We start from the raw sequence: 19184 nt of genomic DNA, 5'->3' as shown, positions 1-19184 counted from the left end.
AGATGGTGTGTTCCACTCCAAGGTGTTCCCCAGGTTTCCTCGCCAATGCTTCGATCATCATGCTCTCGTTTAGTAGTTGTTGGAAACTACGCTGCATTGGGCCTACAAATTGGGTATGGGGTGTAGAGAGATGGTGTGTTCCACTCCAAGGTGTTCCCCAGGTTGCCTTTCCTGAGCTTCGATCTTCCGGCTCTCGTTTAGTAGTTGTTGGAAACTACGCTGCATTAGGCCTACAAATTGGGTATGGGGTGTAGAGAGATGGTGTGTTCTACTCCAAGGTGTTCCCCAGGTTTCCTCGCCAATGCTTCGATCATCATGCTCTCGTTTAGTAGTTGTTGGAAACTACGCTGCATTGGGCCTACAAATTGGGTATGGGGTGTAGAGAGATGGTGTGTTCCACTCCAAGGTGTTCCCCAGGTTGCCTTTCCTGAGCTTCGATCTTCCGGCTCTCGTTTAGTAGTTGTTGGAAACTACGCTGCATTAGGCCTACAAATTGGGTATGGGGTGTAGAGAGATGGTGTGTTCCACTCCAAGGTGTTCTCCAGGTTGCCTTTCCTGAGCTTCGATCTTCCGGCTCTCGTTTAGTAGTTGTTGGAAACTATGCTGCATTAGGCCTACAAATTGGGTATGGGGTGTAGAGAGATGGTGTGTTCCACTGTAGAGAGATGGTGTGTTCCACTCCAAGGTGTTCCCCAGGTTTCCTCGCCAATGCTTCGATCATCATGCTCTCGTTTAGTAGTTGTTGGAAACTACGCTGCATTAGGCCTACAAATTGGGTATGGGGTGTAGAGAGATGGTGTGTTCCACTCCAAGGTGTTCCCCAGGTTTCCTCGCCAATGCTTCGATCATCATGCTCTCGTTTAGTAGTTGTTGGAAACTACGCTGCATTGGGCCTACAAATTGGGTATGGGGTGTAGAGAGATGGTGTGTTCCACTCCAAGGTGTTCTCCAGGTTGCCTTTCCTGAGCTTCGATCTTCCGGCTCTCGTTTAGTAGTTGTTGGAAACTACGCTGCATTAGGCCTACAAATTGGGTATGGGGTGTAGAGAGATGGTGTGTTCCACTGTAGAGAGATGGTGTGTTCCACTCCAAGGTGTTCCCCAGGTTTCCTCGCCAATGCTTCGATCATCATGCTCTCGTTTAGTAGTTGTTGGAAACTACGCTGCATTAGACCTACAAATTGGGTATGGGGTGTAGAGAGATGGTGTGTTCCACTCCAAGGTGTTCTCCAGGTTGCCTTTCCTGAACTTCTATCTTCAGGCTCTCATGAAATTGTGGTTAAACGGAACAACTGCATTTGGCGTACTAGTTGGTTTGGGGCCTACTATCGGTGTCTGCCGCTCCTTGCTGTTCTCCAGGTTTCCTGTCCTGAAATTCCGTTTTCAGGCGCTCGTTAAGTAGTTGTTAATGTTAGACTGCATTTGGCCTACTAGTTGGGTTGGGGCCTACTATCGGTGTCTGCCACTCCTTGCTGTTCTCCTCCACTGAACAAAGCTGTGCCGCCTGTTTACTACTGTTGCCAATTTTGAACTGCATTTCGACTACTTACTGATTTGGGCCTACTCTCTGTGTCAGCCTCTCATTCCAGTTGTCCTCCACTGCAATGCCCCCTGGTTATTCCTGTGTTACCAATTTTGAACTGCATTTAGCCCACTTTATTATTTGGGCCTATATCTGTGTTTCCTCCTCATCCTGCCCATTGCCCAGCCAGTGATAGATGAGTCTGCTGGTACATTGACCCATAACGCAACATTCCCCGTGCACGCTACACAACAACATTGTGACCCTGCTGAAAGTCAGGTTGCTCTTCCCGCATACCATACCACCTTACACGGGGACAAAGAGGAAGGTGCAGATGAAAGTGCAGGTTCCTTCATCAGGTGGGGGGAGGAATACTAGTTGGCGACGTCACTGGCACAGGGCCTCTCATAGTACGCAAAAGTGTTGCTGCCGGTTGGAGGCGCCCCCGCCGTGCAAACACACCGCTGTACTTTGAGGGGCCCTGTGCCAGTGCCAATGCCAACGAGTGGGCCCCCCCTGCTTGCTCAGGATCACAGCACTTGCAAAGTTGAAATACTTACCTCTCCCTGCTCCACTGCCGTGACGTGGTCCAGATTTCCTGGGCCCACTAATTACTTGAACCAGCCCTACCCACCACAACTTTAGCCAAATGACCCCCAATTTCAAATGCCTTCCAATTATTATAAGGTAAATTACGCTTGACAAGCTTCATTAAGAAGAATGGATGGTTTTGACATTAAAATGGGCACTCTAGGTGTTTTCCTGGCCCCCACTCACTGCCGACTATGCTGCCCCATTGACTTGCATTGGGTTTCGTGTTTCGGTCGATCCCGACTTTACGTCATAATCGGCCGATTTCACTCGACCCGACTTTTGAGATAGTTGGGTTTCGCGAAACCCGGCTCGACTCTAAAAAGGTCAAGGTCGCTCAACTCTACCTAGGAGGCACGGTGGCAACTGTGGGGGCCGGGGCAGTTATACGGGTTTGTCCTATCCTTACCATCAGGGGGGCAGAGAGAGAAAGAGACATAACATCTAGAACATCTACAACAGTTGCGAGGACCTTAGGGTACCGTCACACAGTAGCATTTTGATCGCTACGACGGCACGATTTGTGACGTTCCAGCGATATATCCATGACGTTCCAGCGATCTCGCTGTGTCTGACACGCTCCTGCGATCAGGGACCCCGCTGAGAATCGTACGTCGTAGCAGATCGTTTGAACCTTTCTTTCGTCGTCTAGTGTCCCGCTGTGGCGGCATGATTGCATGGTATAACAAAGGTGTGCACGATATTGTATACGATGTGCGCATAGTAACCAACAGATTCTACATCGCACATACGTCATGAAATTATCGCTCCAGCGACGTACATTGCAAAGTGTGACAGCAGTCTACGACGCTGGAGCGATATTGTTATGATGCTGGAGCGTCACGGATCGTGCCGTCGTAGCGATCAAAATGCCACTGTGTGACGGTACCCTTACCGAGACGCACAGCAGGGAGGTACTACAACATTCACCAAGCTAAAAGGGGATTGGGCGCACTGCCATATAATTATATAAAGACATTTATGAGGGTGCGGTAACAGTAATAAACACTATACTGAAAATCGAAAGAGAAAAGCATTACTGCAACAAGTCGCACACCTGCAAATAATGAGCAACAAAATACATAAAATACAAGCTGATTTTATTGACAGATCAAAGAAAAAACACACCATAAACAATAAAAACATAATTAAAAACATATAAGCACCATCAAAAACACACAGGAAAAGCGGACCATAATACAGTGTAATAAGGTAACCCAAAATTAACCCAAATGGCTCATGGGGTACAGCGCAAAATTGTAAATAGCGGGATGGTGCCAAAATAGTAAGCCAGGATGCACACAGTGCCAGGCCAACAAAACAATAGTAGGCACAACAATATGTCCCAAGCAGAAGTAAAAAAAAGGGCGAGCCCAAACAATGGCTAATGGGAAACCTATATATGGTGAAATCACTGGGTCACAGAAGGTAAATGGGAGATAACCTCCCACAAGATCTTCCCTGACGAAGCCTGGTCCGCCGGGCGATACGCGTGGGGCATCACCACATCAGGTTGTATCTTTGTGGGAGGTTATCTCCCGTTTACCTTCGGTGACCCAGTGATTTCACCATATATAGGTTTCCCATTAGCCATTGTTTGGGCTCGCCCTTTTTTTTACTTCTGCTTGGGACATATTGTTGTGCCTACTATTGTTTTGTTGGCCTGGCACTGTGTGCATCCTGGCTTACTATTTTGGCACCATCCCGCTATTTACAATTTTGCGCTGTACCCCATGAGCCATTTGGGTTAATTTTGGGTTACCTTATTACACTGTATTATGGTCCGCTTTTCGTGTGTGTTTTTGATGGTGCTTATATGTTTTTAACCCCTTTCTGCCATTGGACGTAATATTCCGTCCATGTGGGGTGGGCCTTAATTCCCAAGGACGGAATATTACGTCCAGCGCGATCGGCCGCGCTCACGGGGGGAGCGGCGCCGATCGCGGCCGGGTGTCAGCTGCTTATCGCAGCTGACATCCGGCACTATGTGCCAGGAGCGGTCACGGACCGCCCCCGGCACATTAACCCCCGGCACACCGCGATCAAAGATGATCGCGATGTGCCGGCGGTGCAGGGAAGCATCGCGCAGGGAGGGGGCTCCCTGCGGGCTTCCCTGAGACCCCCGCAGCAACGCGATGTGATCGCGTTGCTCCGGGGGTCTCCTACCTCCCTCCCTGCAGTAAGTCCCGGATCCAAGATGGCCGCGGATCCGGGTCCTGCAGGGAGGGAGGTGGCTTACCAAGTGCCTGCTCAGAGCAGGCACTTGGTAACGCTGCACTGCTCTCAGACAGATCGGTGATCTGTCAGAGTGCTGTGCAAACTGGCAGATCACCGATCTGTATTGTCCCCCCCTGGGACAAAGTAAAAAAGTAAAAAAAAAAATTTCCAAGTGTGTAAAAAAAAAAAAAAAAAAAAAATCCTAAATAATGAAAAAAAAAAAAATATATTATTCCCATAAATACATTTCTTTATCTAAATAAAAAAAACAAAACAATAAAAGTACACATATTTAGTATCTCCGCGTCCGTAACGACCCGACCTATAAAACTGGCCCACTAGTTAACCCCTTCAGTAAACACCGTAAGAAAAAAAAAAAAAAAACGAGGCAAAAAACAACGCTTTATTATCATACCGCCAAACATAAAGTGGAATAACACGCGATCAAAAAGACGGATATAAATAACCATGGTACCGCTGAAAGCGTCATCTTGTCCCGCAAAAAACGAGCCACCATACAGCGACAACAGCAAAAAAATAAAAAAGTTATAGTCCTCAGAATAAAGCGATGCAAAAATAATTATTTTTTTCTATAAAATAGTTTTTATCGTATAAAAGCGCCAAAACATAAAAAAATGATATAAATGAGGTGTCGCTGTAATCGTACTGAACCGAAGATTAAAACTGCTTTATCAATTTTACCAAACGCGGAACGGTATAAACGCCTCCCCCAAAATAAATTCATGAATAGCTGGTTTTTGGTCATTCTGCCTCACAAAAATCGGAATAAAAAGCGATCAAAAAATGTCACGTGCCCGAAAATGTTACCAATAAAAACGTCAACTCGTCCCGCAAAAAACAAGACCTCACATGACTCTGTGGACTCAAATATGGAAAAATTATAGCTCTCAAAATGTGGTAACGCAAAAAATATTTTTTGCAATAAAAAGCGTCTTTCAGTGTGTGACGGCTGCCAATCATAAAAATCCGCTAAAAAACCCGCTATAAAAGTAAATGAAAAAAATGTATTTATTTCCATTTTCCCATTAGGGTTAGGGCTAGGGTTAGGGTTAGGGCTAGGGTTAGGGTTAGGGCTAGGGCTAGGGTTAGGGCTAGGGTTAGGGCTAGGGCTAGGGTTAGGGCTAGGGTTAGGGCTAGGGTTAGGGTTAGGGCTAGGGTTAGGGCTAGGGTTAGGGTTAGGGCTAGGGTTAGGGTTAGGGCTAGGGCTAGGGCTAAGGTTAGGGCTAGGGTTAGGGCTAGGATTAGGGCTAGGGTTAGGGCTAGGGTTAGGGTTAGGGTTAGGGCTAGGGTTAGGGCTAGGGTTAGGGCTAGGGTTAGGGCTAGGGTTAGGGTTGGGACTAGGGTTAGGGTTAGGGCTAGGGCTAGGGTTAGGGTTAGGGTTGGGGCTAGGGTTAGGGCTAGGGTAAGGGCTAGGGTTAGGGTTAAGGCTACAGTTAGGGTTGGGGCTAAAGTTAGGGTTAGGGTTTGGATTACATTTGCGATTGGGATTAGGATTAGGGGTGTGTCTGGGTTAGAGGTGTGGTTAGGGTTACCGTTGGGATTAGGGTTAGGGGTGTGTTTGGATTAGGGTTTCAGTTATAATTGGGGGGTTTCCACTATTTAGGCACATCAGGGGGATCTCCAAACGCGACATGGCGACCGATCTCAATTCCATCCAATTCTGCATTGAAAAAGTAAAACAGTGCTCCTTCCCTTCCGAGCTCTCCTGTGTGCCCAAACAGGGGTTTACCCCAACATATGGGGTATCAGCGTACTCAGGACAAATTGGACAACAACTTTTGGGGTCCAATTTCTCCTGTTACCCTTGGGAAAATACAAAACTGGGGGCTAAAAAATAATTTTTGTGGGAAAAAAAGAGATTTTTTATTTTCACGGCTCTGCGTTATAAACTGTAGTGAAACACTTGGGGGCTCAAAGTTCTCACAACACATCTAGATAAGTTCGTGGGGGGGTCTAGTTTCCAACATGGGGTCACTTGTGGGGGTTTCTACTGTTTAGGTATATTAGGGGCTCTGCAAACGCAATGTGACGCCTGCAGACCATTCCATTTAAGTCTGCATTCCAAATGGCGCTCCTTCCCTTCCGAGCCCTCCCATGCGCCCAAACGCTGGTTCACCCCACATATGGGGTATCAACGCACTCAGGACAAATTGGACAACAACTTTTGGGGTCCAATTTCTCCTTCTACCCTCGAGAAAATACAAAACTGGGGGCTAAAAAATAATTTTGAGGGGAAATTTTTTATTTTATTTTCACGGCTCTGCGTTATAAACTGTAGTGAAATACTTGGGGGCTCAAAGTTCTCACAACACATCTAAATAAGTTCCTTGGGGGGTCTAGTTTCCAATATGGGGTCACTTGTGGGGGGTTTCTACTGTTTAGGTACATTAGGGGCTCTGCAAACACAATGTGACGCCTGCAGACCATTCCATCTAAGTCTGTATTCCAAATGGCTCTTCTTCCCTTCCGAGCCCTCCCATGCGCCCAAACGCTGGTTCTCCCCCACATATAGGGTATCAGCGCACTCAGGACAAATTGCACAACAACTTTTGGGGTCCAATTTCTCCTGTTACCCTCAGGAAAATACAAAACTGGGGGCTAAAAATTATTTTTGTGGGAAAAAAATTTTGTTTTATTTTTACGGCTCTGCATTATAAACTTCTGTGAAGCTCTTATTGGGTCAAAGTGCTCACCACACATCTAGATAAGTTCCTTAGGGGGTCTACTTTTCAAAATGGTGTCACTTGTGGGGGGTTTCAATGTTTAGGTACATCAGTGGCTCTCCAAACGCAACATGGCGTCCAATCTCAATTCCTGTCAATTTTGCATTGAAAGGTCAAACGGCGCTCCTTCCCTTCCGAGCTCTCCCATGCGCCCAAACAATGGTTTACCCCCACATATGGGGTATCAGAGTACTCAGGACAAATTGTGCCACAACTTTTGTGGTCCAATTTCTTCTCTTACCATTGGGAAAATAAAAAATTGGGGGCGAAAAGATAATTTTTGTGAAAAAAAAATGATTTTTTATTTTTACGGTTCTGCATTATAAACTTCTGTGAAGCACTTGGTGGGTCAAAGTGCTCACCACACCTCTAGATAAGTTCCTTAGGGGGTCTACTTTCCAAAATGGTGTCACTTGTGGGGGGTTTCAATGTTTAGGCACATCAGTGGCTCTCCAAACGCAACATGGCGTCTCATCTCAATTCCTGTCAATTTTGCATTGAAAGGTCAAACGGCGCTCCTTCCCTTCCGAGCTCTCCCATGCGCCCAAACAATGGTTTACCCCCACATATGGGGTATCAGAGTACTCAGGACAAATTGTGCCACAACTTTTGTGGTCCAATTTCTTCTCTTACCATTGGGAAAATAAAAAATTTGGGGCGAAAAGATAATGTTTGTGAAAAAAAATGATTTTTTATTTTTACGGTTCTGCATTATTAACTTCTGTGAAGCACTTGGTGGGTCAAAGTGCTCACCACACCTCTAGATAAGTTCCTTAGGGGGGTCTACTTTCCAAAATGGTGTCACTTGTGGGGGGTTTCAATGTTTAGGCACATCAGTGGCTCTCCAAACGCAACATGGCGTCCCATCTCAATTCCAGTCAACTTTGCATTGAAAAGTCAAATGGCGCTCCTTCCCTTCCGAGCTCTGCCATGCGCACAAACTGTGGTTAACCCCCACATATGGGGTATCAGCGTACTCAGGACAAATTGTACAACAACTTTTGGGGTCCATTTTCTCCTGTTACCCTTGGCAAAATAAAACAAATTGGAGCTGAAGTAAATTTTTTGTGAAAAAAAGTTAAATGTTAATTTTTATTTAAACATTCCAAAAATTCCTGTGAAGCACCTGAAGGGTTAATAAACTTCTTGAATGTGGTTTTGAGAACCTTGAGGGGTGCAGTTTTTAGAATGGAGTCACACTTGGGTATTTTCTATCATATAGACCCCTCAAAATGACTTCAAATGAGATGTGGTCCCTAAAATAAAATGGTGTTGTAAAAATGAGAAATTGCTGGTCAACTTTTAACCCTTATAACTCCCTAACAAAAAAAAATTTTTGGTTCCAAAATTGTACTGATGTAAAGTAGACATGTGGGAAATGTTACTTATTAAGTATTTTGTGTGACATATCTCTGTGATTTAATTGCATAAAAATTCAAAGTTGGAAAATTGCGAAATTTTCAAAATTTTCGCCAAATTTCCGTTTTTTTCACAAATAAACGCAGGTAATATCAAAGAAATTTTACCACTATCATGAAGTACAATATGTCACGAGAAAACAATGTCAGAATCACCGGGATCCGTTGAAGCGTTCCAGAGTTATAACCTCATAAAGGGACAGTGGTCAGAATTGTAAAAATTGACCCGGTCCATAACGTGCAAACCACCCTTGGGGGTAAAGGGGTTAATTATGTTTTTATTGTTTATGGTGTGTTTTTTCTTTGATCTGTCAATAAAATCAGCTTGTATTTTATGTATTTTGTTGCTCATTATTTGCAGGTGTGCGACTTGTTGCAGTAATGCTTTTCTCTTTCGATTTTCAGTACTACAACACTCAGGCGCTAGAGGAAGGCTACTGATTTCCACCTGGATAAGGGGACTCTAGATTTGCCTTCAGACCGGCCGGACTCTGCCTGCCCTGTGATCCCCCTTTTATCAACGGATGCCCCTAGGGCCATGGACCGGGTCAGCCACCATGACATCCCCCTTGAGAACCGAAGGGCCCAGCTCCGAGTACCCCACTGCCCGAACGGGGGCGCTCCATATGCCCTTATGCCTGTATCTCTTGTGCCCTTGTGTCAGTCTCCCTTGCCCACTAGTTCCCATGTGTTCCCTGGTATCTTTCTGCCATGCCTCATAGCCCCATGTGTCCCCTTGTGCCTGTCCTCCTTGCTCCCTAGCCCCCCTGTGTCACCCTTGTCCCTGTCTCCCCTAGCCCCCTTGTGTCCTTCTCCCCTGCCTCCTAGTCACCATTTGCCCATGTCTTTCTCACAGCCCCTGTGTGGCCCTCCAGTTTACAAGGGTCTCATGTTCGCACCATCTCCTGTGCTCTGTGGTATTATAATGTCATTTGGTTGTGAATTTTTTTTCTTATCATTGATTTCCACTTTCACAAATGCATAAACATCAGAATGCAGTTTTTTTTGTTTGCTCTGTGCTTGTATAATGTGTGTAGTATTAACTGACATAACTAGTGCGAACTACACCACACTGCACGACAAAATGGTGAAACCGGTAACAGGAGGTGAGAAACCTAAGGCTGTGTGTACACATTAGGAATTTACAGCAGATGTTTCTGCACCAAAAACATGTCTGCTGGCAGGAAAAAAGCTGAAAGAATTGACACACGACAGATATGAAACTGCTTCAAATCTACCAGGAAAATATAAGCAGATCTTGCATCAGATTTAAGAAATCCCAATCACGTTTTTGTGGAAAAAATTGTAAAAACATTATTTCATGGAAGAGCGGTAATATATTTTATGGGGGGTACATTATATTCTATGGGGAGGTGCGCTGTATTATAATCTATGGGGGAGCCACATTATATTCTAAGGGGGCTACATTGTATTCTATAGAGGGACTACATTATACTATATATGGGGGCTGCATTATATTCTGTGGGGGGCTACCATATAATCTATGGAGGGGCTGCATCATACTATGAGGGAGGCAACATTATATTCTATGGGGGTTACATTATATTGTATGTCAGGGCTGCATTATACTGTATGTGAGCTGCATTATACTGTATCGAGGACTATGGGGAATACATAATACTATATAAAGAACTATGGGGTGCATTATACTATGGGAAGGGAATTGTACTACATGGATGACTATGGCGGTGCATTATACTATATGGAGCTCTATGAGGAGTGCATTATACTATATGGAGCACTATGAGGAGTGTATTATACTATATGGAACACTATGAGGAGTGTATTATACTATATGGAGGACTGAGCAGTGTATTTTAATATATGGAGGACTATGAGGAGTGTATTATGCTATATGGAGGACAGAGGTGTGTACAATACTATATGGAGGACTGAGGGGTGTATTTTAATATATGGAGGACTATAGGGAGTGTATTATACTATTTAGAGGACTATGGGGAGTGTATTATACTATATGGAGGACTATGGGGAGTGTATTATACTCTATGGAGGACTATGGGGTGTGCATTTTGCAATATGGAGGACTGTTGTGCACATTATAATATATGGAGGACTATAGGGTGTATTATACTAAACAAGCAAAATGCTGCATATTCATTGAGTGATTGGATTGTTTATGCCGGAGCAAAAATCATTGTGCTCAGCGGCACATCGCTGGTGTAAACTGTACATGATACTGTATGGGGACAGATTGATCTACTAGTGATTATTCGGTTCCCATCATTCTTTCTCAGTTGGTGTAAAGAGACCTGGAATTAAGAGTTTAACGACTTTAGTATTGTCGATCACACTCGTTTAGCAGCCTGAACACAACGCACGTAAATGCAACAGAAATGCTTCTGTGTGATGTGCAATATGTTAGCATTTGGGGTCCCATTTTAAACTTTTTCCTAGTGCCCCACTTTGCCTAAAACCGGCCCTGCCTCCGAGCAACCATATAATAAAAAGTCAAGAAAAATAGTGCATATTGTGAATTTCTAAAGACAAATTTTTTAGAACAGGACAATGTTAATTTTTTGTTATATTCTGTAAAGTAGTTAAAAATATATATTTCTCTTCATGTTTTGAATGAGAAAACAGTGTGCAGTGTTCCCAATGCAAGGGAAAAAAAACTGGCATAAAGATATTGTGATTAACTCGTGCTTTTGAACACACAGCTATTATTTTGAACACTACTGTATATTGTGTATATCTGTTATAGCCACAAACCATGCCATGTTACAGTAGCATAGCTACTGGGGAAGCAGAGGGGGCCATTGCCCTGGGGCCCATCACATTAAGGTGCCCACAGGGAGCTACAGCTACTTTTGCATGAGGTCGCATCTGAGGTGTCAAGGAGAGAGCGGCAAAATGCCTGCTCCCCTGTCTGACAGATTCTGCACACTGGCAGGCTGCAGAGAATCAGTCCATGCAGTGTACTGTGCTGTCTGACCTGAGGAGCTACTTCCAGGCTGGAAACAGCAGCTGCAGTTAGTTTCTCCCTGTGCAAGCTCTGATTGGCTCAGGTACACTGGGTCCTAGTGCCCACCTGCATTTCACTCAGACTCTTCTTGGCACTGCCTCACTGCCTGCAAACTTCATCAGTAAGAGTGGATGGAATATACTAGATTAATTCAGTTAAGACATGTCACGGTCACTGTGGGGTGAATGTGAGAGGATGGCGGTATTTTGGGGGTTGAAATGGAGGTGGGTGACATGGCACTGGGGGTGAATGTGAGAGGATGGGGGTCTTATGGGTGTTGGGTGGTGGAGGGTGACAGGGCACTGGGGGGCTGATTATTACACTGTTTTGATTTGAGAATACATGCCCTCCATCACATGTAATAGTTGTTGTCTTGGGGGTCTGGAGATGGGGACGTCAGATCTTTTTATACTTGCGAGCTGGGTCTTTTATAAGTAATAGTATAACAAACATAACAATGCAGGTTAATGGCATCAATAGTGGTTAATATTTAAGTATTAGTATAATAGGGATAAGTATTAGTCTAAGGGTGCAGACAGACGGCCATATAATTCATGCGAGGATCGCATCGCAATCCTCAGACTGGGCCGACACCTCTCCTGACATTAGCTTGACAGCGTAATGTATTACTATACAGCTTTCACGCTCAGGTCAGGAGAGCCGATGCTCAGTCCGAGGATTGCGATGCGGTCCACGTATGAGAAATACGAACGTCTGTCTGCTCCCTAACAAGTATAACAGTCCAGTAACCATGATCTGCATTTCATTTAATAATTTCATAGCTAGCAATTTATTATTATTATTAGAAAGTTATTACAGGCTTGGGAAAAATGTCTGCAGTCACTGATGAGCGACTTGCAGCTGTAATTGCAGCAAAAGGTGGCGCAACAAAGTATTTAGTTAAAAAGGCCGAATAATATTGCACGCCCCACATTTCAGTTTTTGAGTTTCCACAAAAATTCTAAATAACCAATACATTTCGTTCAACTTCACAATTGTGTTCCACTTGTTGTTTATTCTTCACTAAAAATTTACATTTGGTATCTTCATGTTTGAAGCATGATATGTGGGAAAAGGTTGAAAAGTTCCAGGGGGCCGAATACTTTTGCAAGGCACTGTGTATATATATATATATATATATATATATATATATATATATATATATATATATGTACATATATTAGATGGTGGCTCGATTCTAACGCATCGGGTATTCTAGAATATGCATGTCCACATAGTATATTGCCCAGCCACGTAGTATATTGCCCAGCCACGCAGTGTATTGCACAGCCCACGTAGTATATTGCCCAGCCAAAAAGTATATTGCCCAGCCATGTAGTATATTGCCCAATCACGTAGTATATTGCCCAGTCACGTAGTATATTACCCAGCTACCTAGTATATTGCCCAGTGACGTAGTATATTGCCCAGGCACATAGTATATTGCCCAGTTACGTGGTATATTGCCCAGTCACATAGTATATTGCCCAGTCACGTAGTATATTGCCCAGTGAGGTAGAATATTGCCCAGGGATGTAGTATACAGCACAGAGCCATGTAGTATATTGCACAGCGACGTAGTATACAGCACAGAGCCATGTAGTGTATTGGCCAGTCACGTAGTATATTGCCCAGCTACGTAGTATATTGCCCAGCCACGTATGTCACAGGTTAAAAAATAAAAAATAAACATATACTCACCTTCCAAGGGCCCCTTGTAGTTCGGTCACATGACCGTGACGTCAGGGCAGGTCCTTCTCGCGCAGGCGTGCAGGACCTGTGATGATGTTGCGGTCACATGACCATGACGTCATGGCAGGTCCTTCTCGTGCAGGCGCGCAAGGCATGTGATGACGTCGCGGTCACATGACCGTGACGTCATGGCAGGTCCTTCTCCCATACCATCCTTGGCCCCGAAACCTGCCGCTTGCAAGTAGCGGTCACCGGAGCATCGCAAAAGGTGAGTATATAATGATTTTTTATTTTTTTAAATTATTTTTAACATTAGATGTTTTTACTATTGACGCTGCATAGGCAGCATCAATAGTAAAAACTTGGTCACACAGGGTTAATAGCGGCGGTAACGGAGTGAGTTACCCGCGACATAACGCGGTCCGTTACCGCTGGCATTAACCCTGTATGAGCGGTGACTGCGGGGAGTATGGAACAGGCGCCGGGCGCTGACTGCAGGGGAGGGACTAATCAGACTGTGGCCATCACTGATTGGTCGCGGCAGCCATGACAGGCAGCTGGCGAGACCAATCAGCGTCTTGGATTCCATGACAGACAGAGGCCGCGACCAATGAATATCCGTGACAGACAGAATGACAGACAGAAAGAAGGAAGTGACCCTTAGACAATTATATAGTAGATATATATATATATATATATATAGTGTTGTAAATCACATCTGCTGATGGTTATCCAATTGGGGAAGTATGTAGAGAGAAGAGGAGGGGGCCTATAACTGAATTTTTGTGGGATGTTTAAGTCCTCTTTTTGTGGGTTTGCTGTTTAGTGATAGGACTCGCAAGTGCAAGGACCCTTAATGCGGGTTGCAAACTTGCATATCTTCGTCAAAATATTGACTAATATCTCACAAATGTTATATGTATTTTCTGCACTTTATTTTTCAGGGTGTAGCTGGGCCCATTTTGTCTTGTAAACTGGTGTGTCTGTTCACATGGGATGCATTTAGATAGCACTAGGCAGCCCACCTGATTGAATAGAATGGGCGTCACTAATAGGCAGGCTCGGACTGGCCCATAGGGTAACAGGGGAATCCCCAATGGGCTCCTCAACAGATCTGGGCCCAACTGTATGGGCAGTACTTGGCATAATTCATTTTATACCCAGTTTATTATTATACTAATGGCCCGATTCTAAAACATCGGGTATTCTAGAATATGCATGTCCACGTAGTATATTGCACAGCCCACATAGTATAATGCCCAGACACGTAGTATATTGCCAAACCACGTAGTATATTGCCCAGTCACATAGTATATTGCCCAGTCACGTAGTATATTGCCCAACCACATAGTATATTGCCCAGCCACGTAGTATATTGCCCATCCACATAGTATATTTCCCAGTCACGTACTATATTGCACAGCACACATAGTATATTGCCCAGTCACATACTGTATTGCCCAGTCACGTAGTATATTGCCCAGCCACATAGTTTATTGCCCAGCCACATAGTATATTGCCCAGCCCGTAGTATATTGCCCATCCACGTAGTATATTGCCCAGTCACGTACTATATTGCTCAGTCACATAGTATATTGCACAGCCCACGTAGTATATTGCCCAGCCACGTAGTATATTGCCCAACCACGTAGTATATTGCCCAGTCACGTACTATATTGCCCAGTCACGTACTATATTGCACAGCACACATAGTATATTGCCCAGCCACGTAGTATATTGCCCATCCACATAGTATATTGCCCAGTCACGTACTATATTGCACAGCACACATAGTATATTGCCCAGTCACATACTGTATTGCCCAGTCACGTAGTATATTGCCCAGCCACATAGTATATTGCCCAGCCACATAGTATATTGCCCAGCCACGTAGTATATTGCCAAGTCACGTACTAGATTGCCCAGTCACGTACTATATTGCCAAGCCACATAGTATATTGCACAGCCCGCGTAGTATATTGCACAGCCCGCATAGTATATTACACAGCCCACGTAGTATATTGCCCAGCGTAGTATATTGCACTGCCAATGTAGTATATTGCACAGCCTGCATAGTATATTGCCCAGCCCACGTAGTATATTGCCCTGCCCACGTATTATATAGCAATGTGGGCATCATATCCCTGTTAAAAAAAATTAAAATAAAAAATAGTTATATACTCACCCTCCGTTGGCCCCTTGATCCAGGAAGCGTTTACCGACGCTCCACGCGCGCTCAGGTCTCAGGAGTACATTGCGGTCTCGCGATATGATGACGTAGCAGTCATCATCTCACGAGATCGCAATGCATGGACTGGTCACCGGAGCGTCGCGAGGAGCGGGAAATGGGCTGAAAGGTGAGTATATGATGATTTGTTATTTTTTTTTTATTATTTTTAACATTATATCTTTTTTCTATTGATGCTGCATAGATAGCATCAATAGTAAAACAGTTGGTCACACAGGGTTAATAGCAGCGTTAATGGAGTGCGTTACACCACGGCATAACGCGGTCCATTAGCACTGCCATTAACCCTGTGTGAGCACTGACTGGAGGGGAGTATGGATCGGGCACTGACTGCGGGGAGGAAGGAGCGGCCATGTTGCCGCCGGACTGCGCCCGTCGCTGATTGGTTGTGGCAATGGTCTTGGGCATTTTGCCATGACCAATCAGTGACTTGGATTTCCATGACAGACAGAGGCCGCGACCAATGAATATCCGTGACAGAAAGACAGACAGAAAGACAGACGGAAGTGACCCTTCTGGGAATGATTTTTGAACATGTCAACAAATGTCGCTTTTTAGCAGACTAACCAAATGCTTTGTGTGTAACGTGGTGCGTGAAGGTTGCGGTGTGCAAGATACTCATCTTCCATGCCCAGGCACACTACATGAAAATGGAAGTCCTGGCTATGTGTGCTCTTTTTACGTAAGTGATACAGCTTTGCAGACTGCATGGTGCTGCTTTATAAGGAAGGCCAGGACCAGATTATAGAGGACAAATTGAGGAAGTCCAAAGTCCGAAGATAAACTTCTTTTTACTTAACATGAACTTTATAAGAACTATCTACACTACATCTGATAATAGGCACATTTCTTCACAAAGGGTTATCTTGCATTGAGAAGACATGGGCACTTTTTGGGTAGAATTAATGACACTTGATTTATCTTGCACTTCATACTCTTGCATCTCATGACAATCCAGCAAATAATTATGGGACACTTAATCTTCCCCTGTAAGGGCTGCATGGATTGAGGGGTAATGCTACTTCTGTTCACAGCTACTCTCAGTTCTTAACTGACCAATGAGTACCCCACTGCTTGACATAAGTCAGTAAAACTCCTCACTAGAACTTTAACTTTAAAAGTCCACTTTTCTCCATAGAAATGTTTAAATCCCAATCTGGTTACCATTGATTTCTTTCAATACAGACAATTGAGTTCCCTTTCATTGTTAGATAACAGTTCACTAAAGTCCTGTTGATTCAATTAATTCTCAATCAATCCCCTTTATGTGGGCCTTATACATCCCCTGATTTATTTTCTGTATCAATAATATGGTCTCCCTGGCCTTGGTTCCAATATGTTAAATATCTCCATCAAATATCTATATCAAATATTTTTTCACATTTCCTTGGTCCTCATAACATATTATCTGATGTCCTGCGGTTCTCCGTCATTGCATACAGCACATTATAACATGTCAGTCTACCAATTATCAGACCTCATTTTTTTATCTGCTGAATACTAAATGAGATTTAACCCCTTAACCCCCGAGGGTGGTTTGCATGTTAATGACCTGGCCAATTTTTATAATTCTGACCACTGTCCCTTTATGAGGTAAAAACTCTAAAATGCCTCCATGGATCCTAGTGATTCTGAGAAAGTTTTCTCATGACATATATATTACTTTGTGTTATTCGTAATATTTCTTTGATATGACTTGTGTTTAATTGTGAAAAAAATGGAAATTTGGTTAAAATTTTGAAAATTTCGCAATTTTCCTAATTTGAATTTTTATGCCCTTAAATCACAGAAACTTCACACAAGATACTTAATAAGTTTAATAAGTAACATTTCCCACATATCTACTTTACATCAGCGCAATTTTGGAACCAAAATGTTTTTTGTTAGGAAGTTATAAGGGTTAAAATTAAACAGCAATTTCTCATTTTTACAACACCATTTTTTTTTAGGGACCACCTCACATTTTAAGTCACTTTGAGGGATCTATATGATAGAAAATACCCAAAGGTGACACAATTCTAAAAATTGCACCCCTCAGGGTGCTTAGAGCCACATTAAAGTAGTTTATTAACCGTTCAGGTGCTTCACATGAATTTTTGGAATGTTTAAAAAAAAATGAACATTTAACTTTTTTTCACCAAAAAATCACGTCAGATCCATTTTTTTTTTTACCAAGGGTAACAGGAGAAACTAGACCCCAAAAGCTCTGTGCAGTTTGTCCTGAGTATGCTGAAACCCATATGTGCAGGTAAACCATTGTTTGGGCGCATGGCAGAGCTTCGAAGGGAAGGAGCGCTATTTGACTTTTCAATGCAAAATTGGCTGGAATTAGGATTGGACGCCAACTTGCGTTTGGAGAACCCCTGATGTGCCTAAACAGTGAAATCCCCCCATAAGTGACAACATTTTGGAAACTAGACCCCACAAGGAACTTATCTAGATGTGTGGTGAGCACTTTGAATCCCCCAAGTGCTTCACAGAAGTTTATAACCTAGAGCCATGAAAATAAAAAATCATATTTTTTCCACAAAAATAATCTTTTCACCCCTATTTTTATTTTCTCAAGGGTGACAGTAGATATCGGACCCAAAATATGTTGAGCAATTTGTCCTGGGTACACTGATACCCCATATGTGGGGGTAAACCACTGTTTGGGTGCATGGCAGAGCTTGCAAGGGAGGGAGAGCTGTTTTACTTTTTCAACGCAAAATTGGCTGGAATTTAGATCGGACACCATGTTGCGTTTGGCAAGCCCCTGATATGCCTAAAGAGTTCAAACCCCCCACAAGTGACAACAAGTTGGAAACTAGACCCTACTAGGAACTTATCTAGATGTTTGGTGAGCACTTTGAACCTCCGTGTGCTACACAGAAGTTTATAACGTAGGGCCATAAACATACAAAAATCATATTTGTTCCACAATTTTTATTTTACCAAAGGTAACAGGAGAAATTGGACCCTTTATGTAGGAGAATACTACTTTTGAGGCACAGTTCAAATCTCAGAAGGGAAGAGGCGCCATATTGGAGTTCAGATTTTGCTCCAATGGTTTGAGGGTGCCATGTCACATTGGTAGAGCCCCTGAGGTGCCAGAACAACAGAAACCCCCTATATATGAACTCATTTTACAAAATACACTCCTCAGTGAAGTAACATAGGGTTGCAGTGATCATATTAACAGTCAGCTGAGCTGCAGTGAGATCCCTGCTAGAACCGTGAGCGTTCAATGACTGGGTGTTACTTCATATAAGTTACTTCCGGTAACGGGGCTTCGTTCCCAGCCGGGCTGAGCTGCGGTGAGATTTGGTGAGAGCACCGTGAGCCATGAGGAATGGGAACGGACAGAGCCCAGTGACTGGAGGTAATCTCTATGACATCACCCCCAGTCACTGACACTGCATTCCCAGCAGCTCATTCACCAGTTGTTCTCAGCCTGGACGGTCGCATCCTGGCACCGCCCTGGTTGAAAACTAACTATACCCCAGACATGGATTACGGCATGGGATACAGGTTTATATATTGTTTTTTTTTTTTTTTTTTTTATTACAAGAGATCGAGGACTTAGATGGATTTAGGCGAGGTCGTAAGTATGGAATAATTGAGATTGAGAATACTAAAGGAGTCTGTGTCATTTTTTCAATTAAAGGTTTTCTAATGGATGTGCCTTTTCTGCGCAGTTGCGGGTAGCTAATTTTAGGCTGGGGTCATCAATATCCATGGCCCCTTACCAACCTGAGAATATCAGCCCTC

This window comes from Ranitomeya imitator, chromosome 3 (assembly GCF_032444005.1).
Source record: "Ranitomeya imitator isolate aRanImi1 chromosome 3, aRanImi1.pri, whole genome shotgun sequence".
In the NCBI taxonomy this organism is placed as follows: domain Eukaryota; kingdom Metazoa; phylum Chordata; class Amphibia; order Anura; family Dendrobatidae; genus Ranitomeya; species Ranitomeya imitator.
Note: the sequence above shows the minus strand (reverse complement) of the source record.